Source organism: Xenopus laevis, chromosome 2L (genome assembly GCF_017654675.1).
Source record: "Xenopus laevis strain J_2021 chromosome 2L, Xenopus_laevis_v10.1, whole genome shotgun sequence".
NCBI lineage: Eukaryota > Metazoa > Chordata > Amphibia > Anura > Pipidae > Xenopus > Xenopus laevis.
In genome coordinates, this window is record NC_054373.1 from 165,368,297 (window position 1) to 165,393,581 (window position 25,285).

General features: G+C 42.4%; 1 protein-coding gene across 1 annotated transcript in view; it reads right to left on the reverse strand.

Annotated features, from left to right (window-relative positions):
* Positions 1–3,928, reverse strand: part of wasf3.L (WAS protein family member 3 L homeolog) — a 48,277-nt gene extending 44,349 nt beyond the window's left edge. Inside the window, exon 1 of the mRNA XM_018247716.2 lies at positions 3,709–3,928. The gene's annotated coding sequence lies outside the window, so the exon portion shown is untranslated. The remainder of the gene's footprint in view (positions 1–3,708) is intronic.
* Positions 3,929–25,285: the final 21,357 nt, after the last annotated feature.

Consider the following 25,285-nt stretch of genomic DNA (forward strand, 5'->3'; position numbering starts at 1 on the left):
CACTCTTTACTGCTGTACTGCAAGTTGGAGTGATATCCCCCCCCAGCAGCCTAACAAAAGAATGGGAAGGTAACCAGATAGCAGCTCCCTAACACAAGATAACAGCTCCCTGGTGGATCTAAAAACAACACTCAATAGTAAAAGCCAAGTCCCACTGAGACTGATTCAGTAACATTTAGTAGGAGAAATAACAGCCTGCCAGAAAGTAGTTCCATCCTAAAGTGCAGGCACAAGTCACATGACTGGGACAGCTGGGAAACTGACAATATGTCTAGCCCCATGTCACATTTCAAAATTTAATTTAAAAAAAATCTGTTTGCGCTTTTGAGCAATGGATTTCAGTGCAGAATTCTGCTGGAGTAGCACTATTAACTGATGTTTTCCAATGACAGTATCCCTTTAAAGTGGCCATACGCGATAAAATCCACTGTTTGGCGAGGTCACCAATCAAGCGGATCTTTCCCTGATATGCCCACCCTACGGCCGAATGATTGGATTACAACGAAGAGAATGGGTGTCGACAAGTCGTAGGACCGCATCAAATAGCTGATGCAGTCCTCAATCGCAGGCAAAATCAAACCTGCTCGATCGATAGGCCGATTTTTGGCCTGATATCGATCGGGGAGACTCTTTGCAAGCCCCAATACACTGGCAAAAAAGCTGCCAAATCGGTCTAAAGCAGGGATCGCTGCATTGGGCCACAACTAATGCTGGCATGCCTGAATTGGACGCACAGTTACCGCTGACCCCCCCTCCGACCCCCTCAACCACTCCAGACCCCCCCCTGCAAAAAATTGTCATAAATACTGGTCCCTGGGCCAAAACAGGTTGGGGGACGCTGGTCTAAAGGACGATCTGCCCCTTTATGGCCACCTTTAAAGATAAAGAGAGTATATAAATTATAGTCAGTCGTTAAATTGGAAGTATCTCTTACAGCTTTCAGTAAAATCTCTTTGATGTGATTTGGGTCTTTTTTTGGGGGTTCAAGCCTCTGCTTTGAGGTCCATCAATTGCTCAGCAAGGAACAAAAAACAAAAATGTTTCAGTTTAAAGAATACCTAGGACAGCAAACAGTTATTAGCTCAATGCCTACATAGGCCCCATAGCCAGAGGGCCCTGCTAATTTAGGAGAATGGGACCCCAGTCTTGGCAACCAAATTCCACACTTGACCACACCCAATCTGACCCAGTCCTGCCCAATGACATACTGACTACAACCACAATCCATCCACCTCAAGTTCCACCCCTATTTCCATCCATTTAATAAAATATTTAGCAAACAGGCACTCTCCAAAATATCAGTATATATAGCTTTCAGACCAGGTTCTCCCCAGCCACTGCCCTGGACAACACTAACAATGGCATACTAGGAGGTTATGCAGTTAGTATGGTTTTCATTTAATTTTTGTTTTTGATATGCTGCTCTCTACCTTGGAATATTAACTATCTAGTTGCTAAGGACACTGTCCTTAACAACAATCTGTTTGTGTTTAAATGACAAACTGTAGCGCCTCAATAGAAAGTTAGGCAAAATACTAACTGAGCCTCATTGCTTATTAACCAATCAGATTTAATTTACACTTTCATAATGGGTAGAGGAGAAAGTAAATAACAAAGCACAAAAAATATAAAATGATGACAAATTGCAAAGTACTGCAGACTCCTACCCATACAAATAATGAAGTTAAAGGTGCGCTGTGAGAGCCGTGGTGCATGTCATCCAATGAGTTAGGAAATATCACACGAGAAAAGCAGAGTCAGCATTTCGTCTCTGCTCAGTCATTAATCAAAAGAATATTAATCTCACAATTAGGGCAGATGTAACGACCCCTGACTGTGGCAAAGTGTAATAGCTTAATAACTGATTTGCATGGGCATGCCTCCGACAGACAGGCAGTCTAATGATACCGACCCTAAGGGCAGAACAGAATAAAATAAGCAGCACGAACCTCTCGACAGCAAATACAGTCAAGTTATTCCTGTGATGAAATATTAAACATTATGAAATATTAATTGCAGCACAAAGGCAGGGATCCCAAAAAAGGCAAATCAAAACTGTATAAAAAGGCACAATAAAGTAAAACACAAGTCGCCTAGTAGCAGTAAATATTGTGTGATGCCGAGTAACACGACAGTTGTGACTAACACAAAGACTTTTAAAACCTATGTGCACTAGGTGGCGCTGTTGTTATTACGGTCTATGACCAATAATCAGTTAAACTGCACTGCATCTAAAACATTTATGTATAAATGCAAATATTAATATCAAAGCAACTCTCTGCACAGGATAAACCAGACACGTCGGCCTGTGGCCCGCTCCATGCTGTTAAACTACAACTCCCTGCATGTCACTGACAGCTGTGACTGAAGATGTAGATCAACAACGAAAGGATTGTAGGCTGAAGAGTCATCCCCAAAATATTCTGTACAGGGCATGTCCAACGTTCGATCAGTTTGTGGTTGGACGACCCCCTTGCCACGTGTGGCCCCCCACATGAAAGTCTGCCTGCTTACCATGTGTAAATTTAAAAGTTATCTTTACTGAGATTAACTGGACCCTGCATTGTTTAAACCTCAAATTCAGACTGTAAACTTGTGCATTGTTCACACCTGTGACACCTCTATTGTTCACACCCCTAAAGCCCTGCACTGTTCCACCTGAGACCCAGACTGAAAATGGCCACATTGTTCACACTTAATACAAACTGCTGAATGTGTCACTGTATGTAGCACAGTATGAACTGTTCCTCTTGGTCCTGATAGATTTCCCTGTCTCCTGCTGTATTCTGCCTGCCCTGTGATCCCTGTGTGTCCCATACTCTGCCTGCCCTATGCTCCTTTGTGTGCCATACTCTCCCTGCCCTATGCTCCTTGTGTGTCCCATACTCTGCCTGCCCTATGCTCCTTGTGTGTGCCATACTCTCCCTGCGCTATGCTCCCTTTGTGTGCCATACTCTGCCTGCCCTATGCTCCTTGTTTGTGCCATACTCTCCCTGCGCTATGCTCCTTGTGTGTCCCATACTCTGCCTGCCCTATGCTCCTTGTGTGTCCCATACTCTGCCTGCCCTATGCTCCTTGTGTGTCCCATACTCTGCCTGCCCTATGCTCCTTGTTTGTGCAATATTCTGCCTGCCCTATGCTCCCTGTGTGTGTGTCATACTCTGCCTGCCTATGCTCCCTGTGTATCCCATACTCTCCCTGCCCTATGCTCCCTGTGTGTGCCATACTCTGACTGCCCTATGCTCCCTGTGTGTCCCATACTCTGGAGAGCTGCTGAATAAAAAGTTAAATAACTCAAAAACAACAAATAATAAAAAATGAAAACCAATTGCAAATCATTTCAGAATATGCTCTATGTCATACTAACAGTTAATTTAAAGGCGAACAACCCCTTTAATGGCTGTAGATGGAAAAGTTGCTCAGAGTGATATTTTGTGTCATTATGCAAAGGATGGAGGGAGGAGCCAATAATAGAAATAAATAAAAGGGGCTACAATGAGGAGTAAGAGGGAATGTCAGGGGCGAGTGTGTGAGAGTTGGGGGATGTGAGAGGGTCAGAGGGATAATACACAGAATGGCTGATGGGCTCAGGCCTGAATGGACCAGTAGCAGCACATCCCCCAGGCAGCAGCCTTTCCATAGGGATTAATAGAGAGCCGACCTCTCAGCCAGGGCAAAGATGGCAAGGGACCCGCCGTGGCTACTTACACAGTAAAGTAGATAAAGCAAAACACTCCGCTCACAGCTCCGGCCGCTACTCGCTCCTCCTCACTGTCCCTCTCCGGTCCGCTTTTCGCCGTTCACCCCTCACAACAAACACTCTCAGTCTTCATCACCCTCCGCCACGGGGCTGACTAGCCCCTCACAGCAGAATACACGAGGGGGAGGGTCGCAGGCATACCGTGACGTAACTCCCCGATCGGCCAATGAAATCATCGCCAACAGAATGTCCAGTGTGTCCACAACGCAAGTCCGCCTACTACCCTCGATGGATGTTTAAAGTAGCCAATAAAAGAAAAGCAAATGTAGGTTATTGGCCAATTGGAAGCGCGATGTGGCGCTGAAGCGCTTAGTTGTACTGTGTGAGAGCGCGTGTACGTGTTTATAGGCGGATTAGCGGTTTGGGTCCATTTATTCACAGTGGGGTGCGATAGAGTGCGCACACATGGGAGTTTGGGACGAGGAATAAAAAGTCTGCTAGTTAGCAGCAGTGACAAGACAGAGGATAAAGTAAATAAGCTTCGAGTCTTAGAGAAACTCTTTGTGGTATTGACCGATGTGAGAGCTGCCCTGTGTCTCTCGTGTAATATCCTCATGGTTTACAACAAAGGGCACCAGGTTTTTTTTAGTAAATTCACAAGTTTCAGTGAGTCAAATGACATCATGAAGCACCAGTTATAGCTGACGACATAATTTTGCACTTTATAAGGATGTAACACACAAGAGCCATGAATATCTTGTAAATTATATCCTTATAAACGGTGAGTTCTGATGTCATCAGTTATAAACGGTGAGTTCTGATGTCATTTCTGTCACATGACTCACTGAAACTTGTGTATTATAATAAATAATGTACCCCCAGTAGTAAAATATTAGGTTATTAGAACTTACCTCGGAGTTCCATGTCAGTATGGTCATGAAACTCCTCCGTGACTTATAATATCCTTATAATTTACAAGAGGGGGTTCTTTATTCACTATATAAACAGTGCTTAGTGATGTCATCGGTTATAATCGTAGCTTAGTGATGTCATTTCTGTCACATCTGCCTTATGGTCATGAAACTGTACTGTGTTTTATAATTAGGGATGAACCGAATCCACTATTTTGGATTCTGCCGAAACCCTGAATCCTTTGCAAATGCAAATTAGGGACAGGAAGGGGAAAGCATTTTTTACTTTCTTGTTTTGTGACAAAAAGTCACGCAAATTTCCCTCCCCGCACCTAATTTGCATATGTAAATAAGGATTCGGTTTGATCAGTCAGCCGAATCCTGAATTATAATATCCCTCTTTGTAATCTATCAGCCATTTCTCTATCTAAGAACAAATTTATGCCCCAGGCCAGACAAAAAATCAACTTTCTAGCTAACTAATCCCTAACAACCTTGTCTGCTCCTAAATATACCTGCCCTTAAAGTGATCTTAAGGATCCGATTTGAGCCTTTCAGACCAATTCAGCAACTTTTCTGCCTCCAGTGGGAATACCTCATTGAGGACCCAATCAGCTCATTGATACTGTCCCTTGCCCAGATGGCCCAAATAGTAATCCATAGGGCCTAAATCGACTCTCTGTGTGCCTGATAATGTGCCTTCCCTCCCAGCACTCACATGTGCTTGAACTGTTCCTTCCCTTGTAATTTTTGTGTCTCTGTCCCAGAAATGTATCTGTCCCACTAACTCCCTAGCCTGTACCCCTGGAATACACTTACTTTACTGACTCCACTCTCTGTAAGCCTGAGATATACCTACTATCCAGTGGCCTAAGTAGATGTTAAAGGGCCCCACAGCAAATTAATTTTAGGGCCCCAACATATCCAGAGGTTGTCCTTTTTTACCAATACATAATTTCTCATTATTTAGGGCCTCCTGGGCCCCCCTGCAGCCGTTGGGTCTGCTTCCTCTGTAGTTACGCCCCAGCTGCCATCCTAATGAGTGTGTGTCTTCAACTTTTAAATTGTAAGCTCCTTTGGAAGGGCTCTCTTTACAGCTTGTATCAGTTATTGGTTGCTTTGTATGTAATTCTGTATGTTCAGTGTATGTGCCCATTTATTGTACAGCACTGCAGCTTATGTTGAAGCTTTATAAATACATAATAATAATTATCGCCCTAACTCCCCTGTCTCTTACCCTAAAAATGTTCCTCCCCACCTATTTCTCATGTCTATCATGCATGTAGCTCTTCAAGACTGATGGTAGACCTGGGTATACTGATAGATTGTGATCTGATGGCAGCAAGATGATCGGTTGCAACTACCCATATCCAGACCAAGATTTACAGTGAGGCCACAAAAGACCCAGGCTTAGGGCAGACCTTTACTGTCAGCTGCTCCTTATTTACACAGGGCCAGTATCATTATTATAATTTATTAATAAGTATTGTAATGTTACTAGGCTCTTCCTAGTTGTTTTGTTTATAAAAAGAAACGTTGTGATTAATACAGGGTCTGTGATGACATTTGTAATGTGACAGTCAGCATGGTGCTCTTTAGCAAGGTCAGGTGCCATCATGCAGAGATCGTTCCCAATAGAACTTAACACCTCCGACACTCTCTGCATGTAGCTCTCTAGGGAGTGATCACACTACATCAGCTTCACTGAGCAGCGAGATCCTGAAAAGATTTATACACATTGACCTGCTCTCCTTTGAAATATTTAAAAGCGTAATATATTACTCTGGTTTCCATGGTAAGGCAGCTTTATATAAAATGAATTCCATTTAGCAATATATTTAAGAAGCAATAAACAGAATAGTCCATTATTGCAAGCAAGGGATGGTAACATGTAGTATCAGACCAACATTTGCCCAGGTCTTGTAACCCATAGCAACCGATAGCTATAATGGTAGCATGGTTTTAGGATGATGGAAGTGCATATCTGGTTGCTATGGGTTAAAGACTTGTGTGGTCTAGTTGGGCAGACCAACACCCCACCACCTCCTGATGAAGGGAGTGGAAATGTATGGAACAATAAAGCAAATACAGGAGTTAATCTTGGTAATCTACATGAGCTGCAGGGAGTCGGATGTCTGGGGGTCACACTGATTGGTTGCTATGGGTAAACTGCATAGTTACAATATAGCACCTACGTTCATAAATCTACTCTTCTGTAGTAGCACAGACACCTCCAGGGCCGCCATTAGAAATCACGGGGCCCCGTACAACAAAATTTTTGGGGCCCCCTGGGCCCCGCCCACACTGACGACCAAGCTCCGCCCCATATCCCGCCCACATCGCAGTTAAAAGACCACACAGACATCAGCGCTAAAAAAGTAACCCCCCCACACACAAGTTGTAAAAAGCTATTGATGGTCAGGGCCCCCTTATAAAAAAAATTGGGGCCCCAAAAAAAAAAAAATTTACATTTTTTTTTTTTTTAAAAACATTGGTGGCAGGGGCCCCCTGTTAAAAAAAACTTGGGGCCCCAACAAAAAAAAATGTAAAAAAAACTAAAAAATAAACAAACATTGGTGGCAGGGGCCCCCTTCTAAGTTAAAAACAAATTGGGGCCCCAAAAAAAAATTTGAAAAAAAATTAATTTTTTTTTGAAAAAAAAAAAAAACATTGGCGGCAGGGGCCCCCTTATAAGTTAAAAACAAATTGGGGCCCCAAAAAAAAATTTGAAAAAAAATTAATTTTTTTTTGAAAAAAAATTTGGAGAAAAAAAAATTTTTTTGAAAAAAAAAAAATGGTGGCAGGGGCCCCCTTACAAGTTAAAAACAAATTGGGGCCCCAAAAAAAATTTAAAAAAATAATAATTTTTTTTGAAAAAAAAAAAAACTGGTGGCAGGGGCCCCCTTACAAGTTAAAAAAATTTGGGGCCACCAAAAAGAAAATTAATTTTTTTTTTAAAAAAAAAACCCAAAAAAAAACAATGGTGGCAAGGGGCCCCTTACGAGTTAAAAAAAAATTGGGGCCCCAAAAACAAAAGTTTTAAAAAAAAGATTGGTGGCAGGGGCCTATAGAATATTAAAATAATACATTGGTGGCCAGGGGATTAAAAAAAAAAAAACACAAACTGGTGTTCAGTAGAATTGAACTCATGGCTTCAGTACTTCAACTTCGCCTCCTTTCGTGACTTCGGGTCTTTTCACCGCTTCAGGACTTCGGCTTCGGCTGTTTTCGTGACTTCGGGTCTTTTCGGCGCTTCGTGACTTCGGGACTTCGGCTTTTTCCGTGACTTCGGGTCTTTTAGTCGCATCGGCTTCGGCTTTTCGGCACTTCCGCATTCGGCACTGAAGAGGCAAGACGTACGGCTCGGGCGCTCGTAAGGGGGGCCCGGATCTTCAAAAAAATGCAGCGCTGCCGGGCCCCCCTTCATGCCCGGGCCCGGTACGCTTGTCCCCCCTGTCCCCCCCTGATGGCGGCCCTGGACACCTCCAATGTTTTTCCGACCTCCCCATTGGATTGCTTGGTGCGGGCAGCTAGCTACAGCTTCGCATAATTCACTGCACATAAGAAAGCTTCTCCGGCAGCACTGAAACTTTATGATTATTGCGCTGATGTGCCTGAGCATCATTTATTCATGGAGAGTCAGTGTTTCAAGCCATTAAACATTTTGGCATGTCAGTGCTCTAATGTGATCGCTTTAAATTGAACAATAAATATCTTTGACTGCAGGACTCCTTTGCAACTCCTTTAAGTTCTATCAAGGCAAGGAAGTATTCTACCATTTCTCATAATAATTTGACCACCAGAGGGTATTTTTCCATTAGAGTTAATGGATGAAAGTTTTTCAGTAAAGAAACCATGGCTACTCCAGAACACTGAATATAAAGATAAATACAGCTCCTTGTGCAGAATAAACTTTGCTTCTTTTAGTGAACATAATAAGAAAAATATGGTATGTATTTGTATAAAAATATGTACATATTTACTTTACCACATTCTGCTATCGTTCATGCATCTTATTCTAATCTCTGTGAATATGTTCTAAATAAATGAGTAAATGGGGCACTTTGCTGCCCACACAAATTTCAGGTAGGCACAAAACACCCCCAAAATAACTTTGCATTGAAGAGAATTGGAATCAGCAAATCCTTGTTAGTAGAGTTGCATTATGATACAAAAATGTAGAAGCTATTAACAGTGCTAATAACAGGGTCCGAGTGGGCTGGCAGGAAACGGTGGGCCCCACCAGTCTAGACGTTCCCCTCCATGGCTGCCTGAGATGGTGAGCTACTCCCTGACCTCATTCAATCCTATGTCATATCTCTTTATGCAGGCAGGGTCAGGCCAATAAAGAGATAAAAGGTACATGCTGACAGGGTGGATGGGGGTTGCAGCAGGGCCAGATTTACATGTTGGGTGCCCCTAGGCCCCCGCTGCTTGTTGCCCTTCCCCCCTCCCCTTAAAGGAGAAGGAAAGGCTAAAATTAAGTAAGCTTTATCAGAAAGGTCTATATAAATACACCAGTAAACCCTCAAAGTAATGCTGCTCTGAGTCCTCTGTCAAAAAAACACTACATTTCTTTCCTTCTATTGTGTACACATGGGCTTCTCTATCAGACTTCCTGTTTTCAGCTTAAACCTCCAGGGCCAGGGCTTGAGCATGCTCAGTTTGCTCCTCTCCCCCTTCCCTTTTCCCTCCTCCCCTCCCGCTGTAATCTGAGCCCAGAGCTATAAGTGATCAGGGAGAGACTTAAGCAGGAAGTGATATCACACCAAGCAAATACTACAGCTGCTATCCTAAACAAACAGAGCTTCTAGAGCTGTTTACTCAGGTATGGTAAAGCATTCTGCAGAATAAATATAGCGTTCTATCTTGCACTATTATGGCTAATCTATTGGCAATAAACTGCTTGGTAGCTTTCCTTCTCCTTTAAAATGTGCAAATTTACATCATCAGGTCCCTGTGGGTGCAGCTGGGTGACATCCCACCCCTAAAATCCTGCCGACCTTGGCCCGGGCCTTTGTGGCCTTCCCACAAATCCAGCCATCAGGGGCCCCTGGGGGGAGGTACATGTAGGGGCCACTGATGCGACCCCCCCTGTGGGCCAAGACCCCCTAGTCTGACGATGGCCATTTCACAACATTACACTCAGAGGTGGTGATTGGAAAAAATGGTTTGAAAGCATCAATGTGCACTTATAGCAATGATTTCATGTCTTGCTTGCTCCATTATTTGGAAAGAGCCTTTCTGTTTTTGTACTGTTTGTGTCTCCAAGTTCAATATTCAGTACAGTGCAGCAGAATAAGTTGCAGCTTTATAAATAAACTATAGAAATTACATTTCTGTATGTGGGGTCCCGTCTCTGTCTGCAAACTGCATATGCAGGTAAACAGCCATTGACATGAATGTATCTGAGGCCACTTAATTTGATATAAACGATCTGTTGCTCTAGTATTCATTTTGGGGTATAGTTTTCCTTTAACAATTCATTTTGTGAATAAGCAGGTATTTTACTATTATTATTTGATTACAATGTATGTGCTTATTTTTCAGTCTCAGGTCATTGTTTACAATGGAACTTTAGGTAATAGATATTCGTCAAAAAAAAGACCTGTAAAAACAAATATCCAAATCTCTAGCAGTGATGCATAATACGTAGGGATGTACCAAAGCCACTTCACAGCGAAATTCATATCTGGGGGAAATTCACAGCAAATTAGTATCTGGCGAATTTATTCGCCCATCACTACTATAGACATTTAACATATATTTGTTTAAAAAGGTTTGCCTTGATTGAAAGATCTTCAACTTCCCCACTACCCAAAATATCAGTGAACTTTGTTCGCCAGCTCAGACCTGATGTAATTCTGTATCATTATTTCCTGTGGTGGGATAAGGAACTTGGCTTCTCTGGGTAACTTTCCATTACTTCATGGACACCTACTTTGACATGAACAGATAGTTTCAGAGCTTTATAAACAGGCTCTGACTGTAACTGATGGGTTATACTAGTAAACATTTCTTCTACTTTTTAGAATTATGGTCCAAATCTAGAGTATCTAGACAAAGTATTCTCTCCCTGGACCAGTTCTCTCCTTTTTATGAATCAAAATTTCAGCACTGACACTTTGTTCGCTGTCATATTTTCATTTCAAAGCACATAATGTTTTAAACTTGATATTGTTTCCTGTTCAATACAGACACACTCACAATATTTCCCCATGTTTTGCACCATCCAAAATAGTGGCATAAAAGATACAATTTTACCTCTTATCTTTTTGGCATATCACAGTTACACTCAAGCTCTCCGGGAAACTTCAGATGACATTTCACATGGTGTCTTTTGTGCAACCTTCCAATACAGGCCAGTGTTTTTCAGAACTTTTGATGTGGATGACTGGGATTGCCCCCTTTCATGGGGGGATGGTCCGGACAGGGTGCAGGACAGGTGTCATGGAGGTAAAGGGCAGGTTGGTGACATCAGGGGGCAGGATCATACTGGACATATTTCCTGTCAATCAGACTTCTGAAACCTGGACAGGCAGTTTTGGAGCAGAGAAGCACATTCACCACTGGACAGTTGGCAACCCAAAGTGTACTTCTACTCCAATCTCAGCTACTAAATTCTGTAGTTCCTTCAAAGTGGTTGTTGGTTTGTCTTACAAGTCATTTTGTTTGCACACAGAGTTTTAAAGGAGAAGAAAAATCTTTGTGCACTTGGGGGTGCCAAATGTTAGGTACCCCTTAGTGATTGTATTGACTTACCTGAAACCCCGGGCCGGTGCTCCTATCGGACTACACAGGACTGGGGTTATACCAGTGAGCACCACTGAGCGATCCTCTTCCGTCTTCCTCTTTCTTTGCACTGCTGTGCATGTACAGTAGAACGAAAAGCAGAACTTTAACGAAAGAGTCCGCTATTTCGTTCAACTAAACATGCGTCTGACGCGCGAAATTTGAAGCAAGAAGAAGCCGGAAGGGGATCGCTCTGTGGTGCTCACTGGTATAACCCTGGGCCGTTGCAGTTTTCTGCTGATAGGAGCACCGGTCCGGGGTTTCAGGTAAGTCAATACATTCACTTGGGGGTGCCTAACATTTGGCAGCCCCAAGTGGAAGATGCCTTTCCTTCTCCTTTAAGGCAGTGTTTGGATGGTTTGGTATAGCTTCCATTTCTTGATTATTGAACCAACATTGTTCATTGGGATATCCAGGCAGTACTGCATCTCTGGGTCAGGGATTCCTGCTCAAGAAAGCTTGACAAATTTCCAAGTGATAATTGCCTGATCCATGGGTTAGAGTGATTAAAGCGATACTGACACGTTCCTCTAAAAAACATAGGAACGTGTAAGTATCAAGTAGTTGCTGCACCCGGAATAGTTCCCCTGAAAGCCCCCCCCCAAATCCGCCCCCAGCCCCGCAAACCTGCGTTAACCAGACCCTCCGACACTTCTAACAGATCTTCTGTGCAGTTTCAACGACGCTGGGCAGGGGCGGTGCGATACTCCATATGCTAATTAAGAATGAAAACAGGACTTCATCCAAGGGAGGGATCACTCTGCCCCCAGCCCAGTGTCACTGAAGCTATCAGTTAGTAGTGTGAGTGGGTCGGCTGCACAATGGTTCGCGGGGCTGGGGGGCGGCTTTGAGGGGAACTGTTCTGGTGCAGCAACTATACTTGATACTGCCACGTTCCGTGATTTTTATAGGAATGTGTCGGTATCGCTTTAAATTAATAGTCTGAAAAATACATTTTAGCATATTGATGCTTACCCACCAAGCTGAAAATCCCACAAATTCAAACAGCGTGTCCTAGCCCTAATGTAAGCATCAGGGCCGGAACTATGGGTAGGCAGAGTAGGCACGTGCCTAGGGCGCAAAGCTGGAGGGGCGCCAGGCACGTACCTTCCATGCTGCCTGCCTACCCCTAATCCGGTCCCCTCCCTTCAGCAGAGTCGGCTTGCGCTTCCATTTGCGCATGCACACCAGCATCCGTTGGCGCATGGCTAGCATCCATTTGCACATGCGCAGGCCCGGACTGGCAATCTGTGGGTTCTGGCAAATGCCAGGGGGGCTGCTATAAGGTGCCATAGAAAGTCACTATTTAGTGGGCTGGTGGGGGCTATTTGGGCCTCTGTGTACCTGAAATGCCAGGGCCTATTTTAATTCTCAGTCCGGACCTGCACATGTGCGCCTGGGTCCGTTCACACGTGCACACGTCAGTTCGCGCATGCGCGCACCAAGTCGTCGCTGCGGCCAGCCAGGTTGCCTTGGGCGGCTGGCTGGCTGGCTGGGCCCGGCTCTGGTAAGCATTTTGTATTGCTATTATATGTCAAACCTCTGTTTAGTCTTCATTTTCACTAGGTATGCCCCGAATCCAGGATTCCAGATTTGGCCCGGATTTGTCATGATTTTAGCAGGATTTATCTGAATCCAAGTCCCAATCCTTAAAATCATGCCACTTTTCATAAGTAAATGGATTTAGATCTTTGGCCTTTACTTCCCATAATTTGCATATGCATTTGCTAATTAGGATTCGGTTTGGTATTCTGTCAAATATTTCTCAAAGGATTCGGGATTTACCAAAATCCCAAAATAGTAGATTCGGTGCATCCCTAATTTTCACATCTGAATTCCCCTATGGTCTGAAACCACACGGTGGAAATCCCCTGCTATGCAGCTACAGGTTCAACCTAGAGTATTGGAGGGGCTGGAGCCTTGTCCCTATGCAGTGTGTCTGGCAGATACTGGAGGGTGTCACAAGGTGTCGCTGCTGCACATCCTTTGGATATATACAGAGCCATGTGCTCACATTGCCAGTCCTAGTTTTACTTTTGATGCAGGATGGCGTGACTGTCTGCTAAGGTGCTGCAGGACCAGGGTTGCCAGGTTGGCAATTTTCCAGCCAAATTGGGCTATTAGTTTAAAGCCAAGGTGGGTTTTGAAAATACAAACTAGCCAAGGTTCGGATTTGGGCTACTTTTTGGGCCTTTAGCTGGTTTGTACTTTGTATTTTGTACTTGTACACCACCCAAAGTTCTTTCTTGCCCTAATGTGCCAAGCCTGTGTCCCCCAATGCATGTTGGTTAATGTAGTTTTTGTTAACTGCCAAGTTTAATGTAAGACTACAATACCCAGCATGCATTGGGACTTGTCACTCATGTCACATTTAGCATTCTGACTTTCCTCAGTTTCAGACAATTTTGGGGCAAAAATCTGCTGGCCACCAAAATGTCTAGAGGTTGACCTCTTTTACCAATATTTAATGAAATTGTATATGTATTAGGGCCTTATGGGGCCCCTATACCTCCTGGCCCCCCTCTGTAATTACGTCCCTGGTTCTTCATGGAAAAAATTTAAAAAGGTGTATTTTCATATATATTCATTTATTTATTTAGATTTTTTTACTGCACATATTGGGCTACTTTTAAAAGTTTCTCTTGGCTATTTATGGGCTGGTTTTGTAGTTGATTTTGGCTGGTTTTAAAATTTAGACCTGGCAACTCTGTGCAGGGCAGACCCCAGACTATAGAGAGACACCACATGATTGCTATGGCCTGTGTGGGCTCAGGGATAACTGGACCCTGATATTCATGAGAGATGCTGCCCAGGATGAGAGAGAGATTCCTGGAGATGGATGCCAGTCGGATATGTTTTGCTGTGCTCACACTGAGAATAGTGTTGAGAGCAATGTCCTTAAGATCCAGCAAGTTATGTGCACGGCTAGGAGAGCTTGGAGTATCTGAGGATTTCATCACGTGGGAGCCTGTTCCAGCTCTGTGTGAACCCCCGTTGAGTCAGCTTGTGGGAGGGTAGACCGAGAAGGATCCAGTGTGTCACCTGTTTGTGAACAGGTTTTGTTGCTGTCCCTGCCACGTGGGAGCAAATTACCTCTGCCCAGCCTGGGCAGGTAGCGCTACCTAGGGACAATAATGCTCTTTGGGGAAAAGGACTGAGACTCTTTATACACCAAAGGAGGAGTGCAGGACTTGCCTAGCAGGGAGGTGCCAGGATGCGACTCAACAGTTTCCCCAGGGTAGTGGGTAATTGTTATGTGAATGCATATATTTAACTGCAATGTATTACTTTGCCTTTAAACATTATATAAAGTTATATTTGTTATAAAGCATTGTTGGTGTTTGAATGTTTCCTAATGGGGCCACCCGCAGGTGTATTCCCAGATCCCATTAGGTGGAGGCACTGCCATAAGAGGTAATTCCCAGGACTCAGGACCTGTATATGGTAAGAATGTACATCCTTGGCACCAGGGGGGTTGCCAAGTGAGTGTAACATGTCCTTTAGATGTAAAACCAGTAAAAAGATAGCTGAATTGTCAGGTTTTTATCCAATATCTTAGTAGTTATTTTAATAATTCAATGATGAAGGACAATGGTATGACAACTTGTCATTAGGAAAATTGTTATTTACCTGCTTCAACAGGGATTGAACGCTAGTTGTTAGCTTTTCTCATAAGTCTCCACCATTTTTGGATTACATTTTATATGCAGTGTTTGAGTTTAATTTCCACTTCTGTTGAACCATCTGCATTTGTGGGTCAGCAGAGTCAGAGCAATTACCATACTAGTCTATAAAGAAGCAAATTTGAGAACAAAAACACAATTTTAGTTAAAGATTTTGTGACGCACAGTCTGCCAAAACCCAGAACAGGGGCCAAGGCTGGGTGGCTACTATTAACACAGTGGCAATAGCAAACAATTTCACTTCCGTTGTACAGTCAGTGCCGTTCCGTGCAGATAGTAACTACAGTCCCATGGGGCCCATAAGTTACAGATAATAAAGGCTGCAAGTCCAATAATCTATATTAAATCATGTCTAAGGATACATATACTTGAGTTCAGCCTGATTTGAAGTTATTATAAATCCCAAGCAAAACGGAATTGCACAATTTCAAAGACTCCGAGCCACAAGGAATAATTATTTTTATCACTTTTGTGGGATATGTGATACGAGGCAATGCTATTGTGTTTTTTTTTTGCTGAGATTGGCAAACTGAGAATTTCAGCCCGGAGATCTGAAGGTTATTTGTCCTTGTAGCGCACATAGAGCTTTAGGATAGCTACAGTCATGACATCCCGTGGGCATTCAATGAGAAGCTGCAAGAGAAATCAATGTTCAAGCTCCCTGCGGTCAGGATATTTATTGATTTATTTTGTTTAACTTAAATAACTTGCAGGTCAGAGAGAAAAGTGATAGACAAAGGTCTGTAGAACATGGTCCAGCTTGTTAGGCACCATGGTTCTCTGGTCATTCCCCCAAGTGTATGCCTGGGTTCAAGAGATCCTGTACAATTCATAGGGGGTCCTGGGACCATCAAGTTACACTCAGGGGGGCAGATTTACTAAAAGGGGAAGCGGCAAACGCTGGAGACAATTCACCAGTGTTACTGCCCGCAGGGACATCGCCGATTTACTGACAGGCGCAGGCGCCAATTCGCTAGCGAAAGAGATAGGCGCTATCGCTCATTTGTACTCTATCGCCAGGCCACAATTCGCTCTGGCAAATGAACGTTACTCCGCACATTCACTAAGATGCGGATTTTACTGAACGTTTCCTCTTTCACCAGACTTGCCTTCCCCAGCTCAGACCAGGCGAAGTGCAATAGATATTCCTCAATCTTCCTCAATCTTCTGTTACTTACATCATATTCTTTAGTGGGAAAAGCAAGTTCAAAAAACGCTGATGTCTTTTCCAGAGTGATAGGCTGCAAAAGTCCTTCAAATTTTTTTTGGGTAACCGGTTTCTCCCATATATTTTCTAACATATGGAACATTAATTATACAGTGGGCTCATGTGTAGGGCATTATAATAACTCTAATATCTTTATTAAGGTTCCCTGGACTTGTGTAATTAACAGTGGAAATGTAATGTATTTGCTGCAACATAGAACATAAAGGATTCAACTTTGAATTTTGAAATTAACCTGAACGCAAGACCTCTAGCAAATATGCGATAGGCAGAAATGAACGCTAGCATATCTTCGCTTTGAATTGCTCGCATTGCCGAAGTAACGCTAGTTAAAAGTCACCAGCATTTGCGCCCACAAGGAAACTCCGCATTTTAGTAAATTGCCATAGTCTGACCGAATTTTCGCCTGGCGTAGTGTAGCGATGGGTGCAAAGCCATCGATGTCGACTTTTCAATGGTTAGTGAATCTGACCCCTATAATACACCATGCATCTCTTGTAACTGGTAGTGTTCAAAGCTGCCACAGGCTGGCTAGTTGTGGCCCCAAAATGGCCTCAAGGGGGGCAATTTTTTTGAAAAAAGACTGTTGTATCCTCCAAACGGAGGACAGCCTCTATTAAGGTGACTGGTGCCCTTTAAAAATGTGAGTGGATGGAATATGTTTGGCCTGGGCCCACATAGCAAAGAAGACACCTTTTTGATAGTTTATCCATTACATTTGAAATCGGTCCCCAGCAGATTTAAGATAAGAGCTCAACAATGCTATTTAAAGAACCAATAATGTCAAAAAGTGTTTTGTTTTCTTTTTAAAAATATAAATAAATCTGTTAAACCAGAACCTACAAATAAAGTATCTCTTGGCAACAAATGTTCTATTTTGTATGATAGATGATTTTAGTCTGTAGTCCTGTAGAGAGCTATGAATGGCATTTGAAACTTGGTATCTTCCTGTGTCAGAATTTAAAGGGATCCTGTCATCGGAAAACATGTTTTTTTCAAAACGCATCAGTTAATAGTGTTACTCCAGCAGAATTCTGCACTGAAATCCATTTCTCAAAAGAGCAAACAGATTTTTTTATATTCAATTTTGAAATCTGACAAGGGGCTAGACATTTTGTCAATTTCCCAGCTGCCCCATGTCATGTGACTTGTGCCTGCACTTTAGGAGAAAAATGCTTTCTGGCAGGCTGCTGTTTTTCCTTCTCAATGTAACTGAATGTGTCTCAGTGGGACATGGGATTTTACTATTGAGTGTTGTTCTTAGATCTACCAGGCAGCTGTTATTTTTTGTTAGGGACCTGCTATCTGTTTACCTTCCCATTGTTCTTTTGTTTGGCTGCTGGGAGGGAAAGGGGGGGGGGTGATATCACTCCAACTTGCAGTATAGCAGTAAAGAGTGATTGAAGTTTATCAGAGCACAAGTCACATGACTTGGGGCAGCTGGGAAATTGACAAAATGTCTAGCCCCATGTCAGATTTCAAAATTGAATATAAAAAATCTGTTTGCTCTTTTGAGAAATGGATTTCAGTGCAGAATTCTGCTGGAGGAGCACTATTAACTGATTCATTTTGATAAAAAAAAAATTCCCATCACAGTATCCCTTTAAGCCATTGTATGCTACAGAATTTACCTGCTGTGTAACCTGTGTCTTTTCTCCATTTCAGCCCCAATGGGCCCCCATAGCTACAGAGCAAATGTTCCTTCTGAAATGACTCTAGTTTACAAACCATCTTTCCTTGTTCCATGTTTCTCCTTGTTCTCTAATTGGATCTTCATTACTTATGTTTGTTGGAAAAAAAACAGTAGATAATGTATAATGTACAGATTTGTATGTCTATATCAAATGCTTTCTCAATGAAAAATAAAACATGCCATAAAAAGGTTCTCTAGAATCCAGGGTCTCCGTGAGGCTGATACCTGTGATTTAACCCAATGGAAATATTTTTAACACGATTATCTGAAGCCTCTAATTAGGTTTTAAGTGAAGCGAAAGGGGAACATTTTCCATCACAAGACAGAACTCAATGAACCAAATATCAAGGTTTAATGTATGGAAAGTTTACTTCTGACAAAACTAAGAAATCGTAAAATCTGCCCCAATTCCTTATGCCAAGAAACAGTGTATAATGTGACTATAAAGAAGTATAATATCTGGAGTTTTGATTCCATTTTGGAAGTGCTACAAGACTTCTAGGAGAGGCTTGAGAGATGCCAGACAATATGAACTTGATTGGAGAGGAAGAAATCCAATCATTTCTCGCTTGTTGGGTTTTTTGGAAGCAGGGACCTAATCTGAGGGTCTTGTGTTGCTGCCGGTGGAATTAAACTTTGTACAGCTGTTTCTCCAAGCACAATTGTGCGATTAAAGTTTGATGAACTCACGGCACATTGTGTGGGCCATTTCCTGTAGTGATTTGATGTTCTAACGGTTTCCCTATCACAGCAGTCAATCTTCTCTCTTCAGGCTGATTGACTAGAAGTCGTTACTGCTAAATAAATCATGTGAGATGTCCAAGAGGAACCATTAAAGATTAAAAGTTACATTTGCAGGCATTTGGAGGATTTAGAATCCATAATGCTGAGCATAGAGGAATCATCACTAATGGCATTTTGAAATAATGGATTTATTACCAGCTAAACACACCTCTATAACCAGTTTGTGCACTTCCCAATGTGCAAGGCTTAGGTGCAGGCTCTAGAGAGTTTTGTATTGAGCAGTTTTATGCCCCTTGGTGCTCCAGCACTTCCTTTTACCCTGACTTCAATTAGACTTTTGACCTTTAAATGTAAGGATAGAGAATTATATGTATACTGTGGGGATGGACTGAATCCAAGATTTGAATCCAGGATTTGGTCTAGGATTTTTCCAGAGGATTGATCCAAGTCCAAGTTCCTGGCCAATCCAAACCCTAAAGGCCCCTATACATGGGCCGATAAAAGCTGTCGAGACGGTAGCTTATTGGCCCATGTGTGGGGCCATCCGACGGGCTTCTCCGATCGATATCTGGCTGAAAGTCGGGCAGATCTCGATCAGGCAGGTTAAAAAATCCCTCGATCCGACCTCCCATATTGGATGCATTATGATCCGATCGTTGGGCCGTAGGGCCCATGATCAGATCAGCCCGATATCGCCCACTTCAATGTGGGCATATCGGGGAGAGATCCACTCGTTTGGCGACATTGCCAAATGAGTAGTTCTCTACATCTATGGCCACCTTAAGAAAAGGAAATTTTGGCACACACTGCACACCTAGGGGGTTATTTACTAAAATCCAAATCTCATGATTAAAATAAAAAAAGCTCGACCAAACTCCCATGCCTGATTTTGCCTTATTTATTAATAAAATAATCTGGGGAAAAAACTGATAAAATCGAGCGAAACCTCGAATTGTGCTTTTTTTTTGGACTTTATCCTGATTCGCTTAAAAACCCTAAATTTATCAGAATATCGGGCAAAACCCAGCGAAACCACGATATATTGAAATGGGGATAGGGGCGGATTTTCGGATTCAGGATTTTTGCAGCATCAGGGTATAATAAATCTCACAAAACATTGAGTTTTATTTTTCCACAAAAAAAATTTATAACACAAAAAGTCAGACCAGGTAAATTCGAGTTTAGTAAATAAAGTAATCCCTCTAAAGTAAATTTTTGACACAAAAATGACACAAATATTTAAATTAGGGTTTGGATTCAGGGTTCTGAAGAATCCCAAATATATGTGTGCTCATACAAGAGACTACTCAGTTGTCCTTATCCACAGCAGAACATTTACTTGAAGAAAAAGAGCACAACTAAGCTTTACTACATACTGGGAAAAGTTACTCCCACAGCAGTGCCAACAGTTAATAGCTTTAAAAATTTTCATCGTGAGATGACGAAATCGGTCAGTGGATGTCAGATAATCACCGTTAAGCAATCGTTCACTGCACATTCCTTTTGTAAAAGTAAACAAAGGGACATACAGACATTGGTTAAAGTATGTGAGATCTTGCAGCCTACACGGCAAAGAACTCCTCCTCGTGCCTTTAACGAGGAAACTTCAGGCGAATTCGGAAAACAAAGCGCTCTGAGTGCCATCCCACCGGCGACTTAATCTCCCCGAATCTTCTCGTGTGTCTCTGCTCTTAATCTGCCCGTGTATGGCTAGCTTCACACAGTGAACATCAGTCAAATAGGCCAGTGCACATTTGTTGGAAATAAGATGGTGAAGGCTATCTATAGACATAACATCTTAGTTAATAAGAATATCTATCTGTATAAGTTTATTTAGTGCAAATACATTTAGAAGGTGTAGAGAAAAAGGAACTTGAGAAATTAGAGATAACCCAACAAGCACAGCTTCAACCACATTTGCTGCAAAACCGATATCCCCCTGCTTCCTGGAGACTGGAGGCTGATCATCTAATTTCCTTCTTCATGTTATTTCCTAATTGCTCTTTAGCATTCAGCTCTCTTTGGTGTTGCCCATAACCTCAGATGCTCTGATGCTATCATAATTGTCATGACTGCTCAGTGATGAACAACTAAATAAGCAAGAGAGCCAGCTAAATCAAACACCTGACAAGTACCCAGATATCCTCAGTCACATCAAACCTTTAATTTATGTGAGCTTACTTGATGTTTATTTCTCATGGCTATTGATGGTGAAGAGAGAGAGAAAACAAGATGGTTACATTAACGAAACAGAATGGCCAGGCCACTGATAGCAGAGCAAGATGTGACTCGGGATACTACAGGAGAGTAATTAGGATTGATTCGGTAGATCTGGGTGTTGTCTCCATGAAGATGGTACTGGAACCAATAAGACTAAATGAATATTCCTGGTGTTGTACAATGAGAGAAGCAGGGTACAAAGATGGAGCCTTGAGGAATGGCCGCAGAAAATGAGAGTAAGGAGAGGGTAGAACAAGTAAATGCAATTTTATAAAAAGGATGAGATACTTAGGGGCACATTTACTTAGCTTGAGTGAAGGAATAGAAGAAAAAATAAGTTTTTTTTGGCTACTTCGACCTACGACTTGGACTTCTGATTGAACTAAAAATCATTCGACTATTCGACCATTCGATAGCCAAAGTACTGTCTCTTTAAAAAAAAACCCCTACTTCGCCAACTAAAACCTACCGAACATCAATGTTAGGGAAGGTCCCCATAGGCTTTCTAACAAATCGATCGAAGGGAAATCGTTAGATCGATGGATTAAAATCCTTCGAATTATAGTTACAGTTCTAGACAAGTCTTTGAGCAGTTGACTTAAATCCACATTTGCAGAAGGGAGAAAGTTGCAGAAATATCAGTTTGTCTCAAGAGGGAACCTTGAGGAACACCAGCACTGAATGGGAGTAAATAGACGGTAGAACAAGAAAATGCAATTTTATAAGAAGGATGAAAGACTTTGGGGCACATCTACTAAAGGGCGAATTGTGGGTTTTGGCAAAAATTTGCCAAAATGACAATTCCCAGCAAATTTACTAAAAGGTGAAGAGGACAATTTTTTTCTTTTGCGACACTTCTCCAGCGAGAATTCTCTATTGAAAATCCGGAGTCCAAACAGTCTCCTTTTCGCCAAAGTGTACTTCACCAGGTTCAGGCTGGCAAACTCCCATTATAAAGACAGAGCAGCCATTTTTAAATCAGAATCAGAAGCACTTTCCATGCTACTTTTCTCCATGGCAAAAATCCTCTGGTGAAAATTTAATTTTTAGTAAATATGGAGATGTGTTGTCAAATTACTTACGAAGTAAAGCGAACTATGGTGAAGAGAAAATACACACTTTAGTAAATGTAAATAGTAAAAGTAAATTTTAATTAGAAGATAGTATTGTGACAAATGCTAATGAGTACAACATTTGTAGCAGGAGTGGACTGTATCAAAGGCTGCAGAGAGATCTCAAAGGGTTGATAAGTAGAATAAAGGGAAAACGCCCATGTATAAGTAGAACATTGACCTCAAGGGGGCCAGATGGACAGCCGCCCTGCCCAATAAGCTGCTATCCCACTCTCTCACTGATTCAGGGGCCCACTGCACAGAGCATGCTGGGTAAAGTCCTCATCACGCTGCAGAATAATCACTAGACATTGCAGAATCTAAAGGTACATATGTAGGGAAAGGGAACTTTTCAACTACATTGGAAAAAGGAAGTTGAGAAAATCAAAGTTTATCAGGAAACCACTAGTTGAGCAACACTAAAGAAACAAGTGCAAGAAGCATGATAGACAAATATAGCCAGGGGCTGAAGGGCAGGGTGCAAACAATGGAACAGAACTGGGCGCATTAAAATCTAACTCAAGGCAGAGTTATATCTCATGCATATTGATGTTCATATAAGACTAGAACTATTTCTTGAGCGGCTCCATTGGTTTATTCTTGTATCACATTGCAAGGGTCCTGCTGGAGGGAATTAGGGCTCCAGTTGCTCTGGCGAGATCTACATTTTGGCCCTGCTTCTATAATTGGCCCCTCCAGCGACAGCTTTTTCTGGGATCACACAAACAGGGACGTAACTACAGAGGAAGCAGACCCTGCGGCTGCAGGGTGCCCAGGAGGTATAGGGGCCCCATGAGGCCCTAATTAATGAGAAATTTCAGAATATATTGGTAAAAAAGGACAACCTCTGGATGTGTTGGGGTCACTAAAATGAATTTGCTGTGGGGCCCAGTAAAATCTAGTTACCCCATTATTATATGAGGATTTATAGAATAAGTGCATTTAATATTCACTATATTTTTTTTTTTAAATGGTAATTCTTTATTAGTCATTATTTTGTATTAATCTGAAAGGGGAGCTGCTGTATAGGGATGTAGCGAACGTCGGAAAAAAAGTTCGCGAACATATTCGCGAACTTGCGCAAAAACGCGAGCGGTTCGCGAACGGTTCGCGAACCCCATAGACTTCAATGGGAAGGCGAACTTTAACATCTAGAAAAGACATTTCTGGCCAGAAAAATGATTTTAAAGTTGTTTAAAGGGTGCAACGACCTGGACAGTGGCATGCCAGAGGGGGATCAAGGGCAAAAATGTATCTGAAAAATCTGCCTGTGTGTGCTTGGAAGAGATAGTGTAGGGGGAGAGCTGTTAGTGATTTCAGGGACAGATGATAGTAAGTTTGCTGGCTAGTAATCTGCTTGATACTGCTCTGTATTGGAGGGACAGAAGTCTGCAGGGATTTGAGGGACATTTTAGCTTAGGTAGCTTTGCTGGCTAGTAATCTACTGTTCTCTTTAAACAACTGCCATACGTTGACCTTGTAGGCATTGTTTGCCCAGTTTTTTTGGACGCAGCCACTGAAGCACAGTTGCCAGAAAAATATGCCATATAAATGCTGAAAATAGTCATTTTTCGCCATACGTTGACCTTGTAGACATTGTTTGCCCAGTTTTTTTGGTTGCAGCCACTGAAGCACAGTTGCCAGAAAAAATATGCCATATAAATGCTGAAAATAGTCATTTTTTGCCATACGTTGACCTTGTAGGCATTGTTTGCCCAGTTTTTTGGTCGCAGCCACTGAAGCACAGTTGCCAGAAAAAATATGCCATATAAATGCTGAAAATAGTCATTTTTTGCCATATACGTTGAGTCAACGTATGGCAAAAATTACTATTTTCAGCATTTATATGGCATATTTTTTCTGGCCTCTGTGCTTCAGTGGCTGCGGCCAAAAAAACTGGGCAAACAATGCCTACAAGGTCAACGTATACACTACTACAGCGGTGGATACGGATTACGTAAAATATATTATGGCTGCTTGAAAAAAGTCACTCCGGTGTTTTTTCTGGAGACGGTAATATTATGGATATTTAGACAGAATGTGAACAAGGTCACACAGCTCGATGGCGGGTTGAAGAAAACAGTGTGCAAATAATGCCTACAGGGCAAATAATGCCTAAAAGGTCAACTTATACACTACTACAGCGGTAGTAAAATAAAAAAAAGTAAAATAAAAAAAAAATGAATATTAAAAAAAAAAATTAAAGTTGGTGCTGCTGAACTACTAGGAGCAGCAGATTAGCACACCAGTCCCACTCCCCAACACTGCTAGACTAATAGCACTGGGCTCTTATAGTAGTAGTAGTAGTAGTAGTAGTAAAACAACAAAAAAATAAATAAAAGCAGTCCTTACAAGGACTACTGTTATTGCAGCAGTCAGCAGATGAGATCAGAAGCAGGACAGCTGCCCACTGCAGCTACATACAGAGCACTGCAGTAGAAGGTAGATTACTAGCCAGCAAAGCTACCTAAGCTTAAATGTCCCTCAAACCCCTGCAGACTTCTGTCCCTCCAATAACAGAGCAGTATCAAAACGATTACTAGCCAGCAAACTTTCAACTGTCCCTGAAATCACTAACAGGCAGCAGCTCTCTCCCTACACTATCTCTTCAGCACACACAGGCAGAGTGAAAAAACGCTGCAGGGCTTCGGTTTTTATAGGGAAGGGGAGTGGTCCAGGGGAGAGCTTCCTGATTGGCTGCCATGTACCTGCTGGTCTGGGGTGAGAGGGCAAAAAAAAGCGCCAACAATGGCGAACCCAAAATGGCGAACGTCGCGCGACGTTCGCGAACTTCCGGCGAGCGCGAACACCCGATGTTCGCGCAAACAAGTTCGCCGGCGAACAGTTTGCGACATCTCTACTGCTGTATTCTGCTCGCTAGGTAAAATGATGTCTCTATAATAAAACAGTGCCATTCAGTGGCACCACTTTCATAATAATGTTGCTTTGTTTAACCCCACAATAAATTGAGCAACGAGTACATCTCCAGCATTGGACCTTTGCTCTTAGCCCATTATTATTACAAATATAAATATAGCTCTGTATCAATGTTACTAATAGACAAGGCTGTCAAACCCATGGGAATGCTGGGAGTTGTGGGTCAATAGCTGCTGGGTTACTTGTAAACCCTAACCCTAAGGCTTCACATGAATATGCTGCATTGCCAGACATCCTTTCTCCAAATACTGACATCCGATAGAATTGC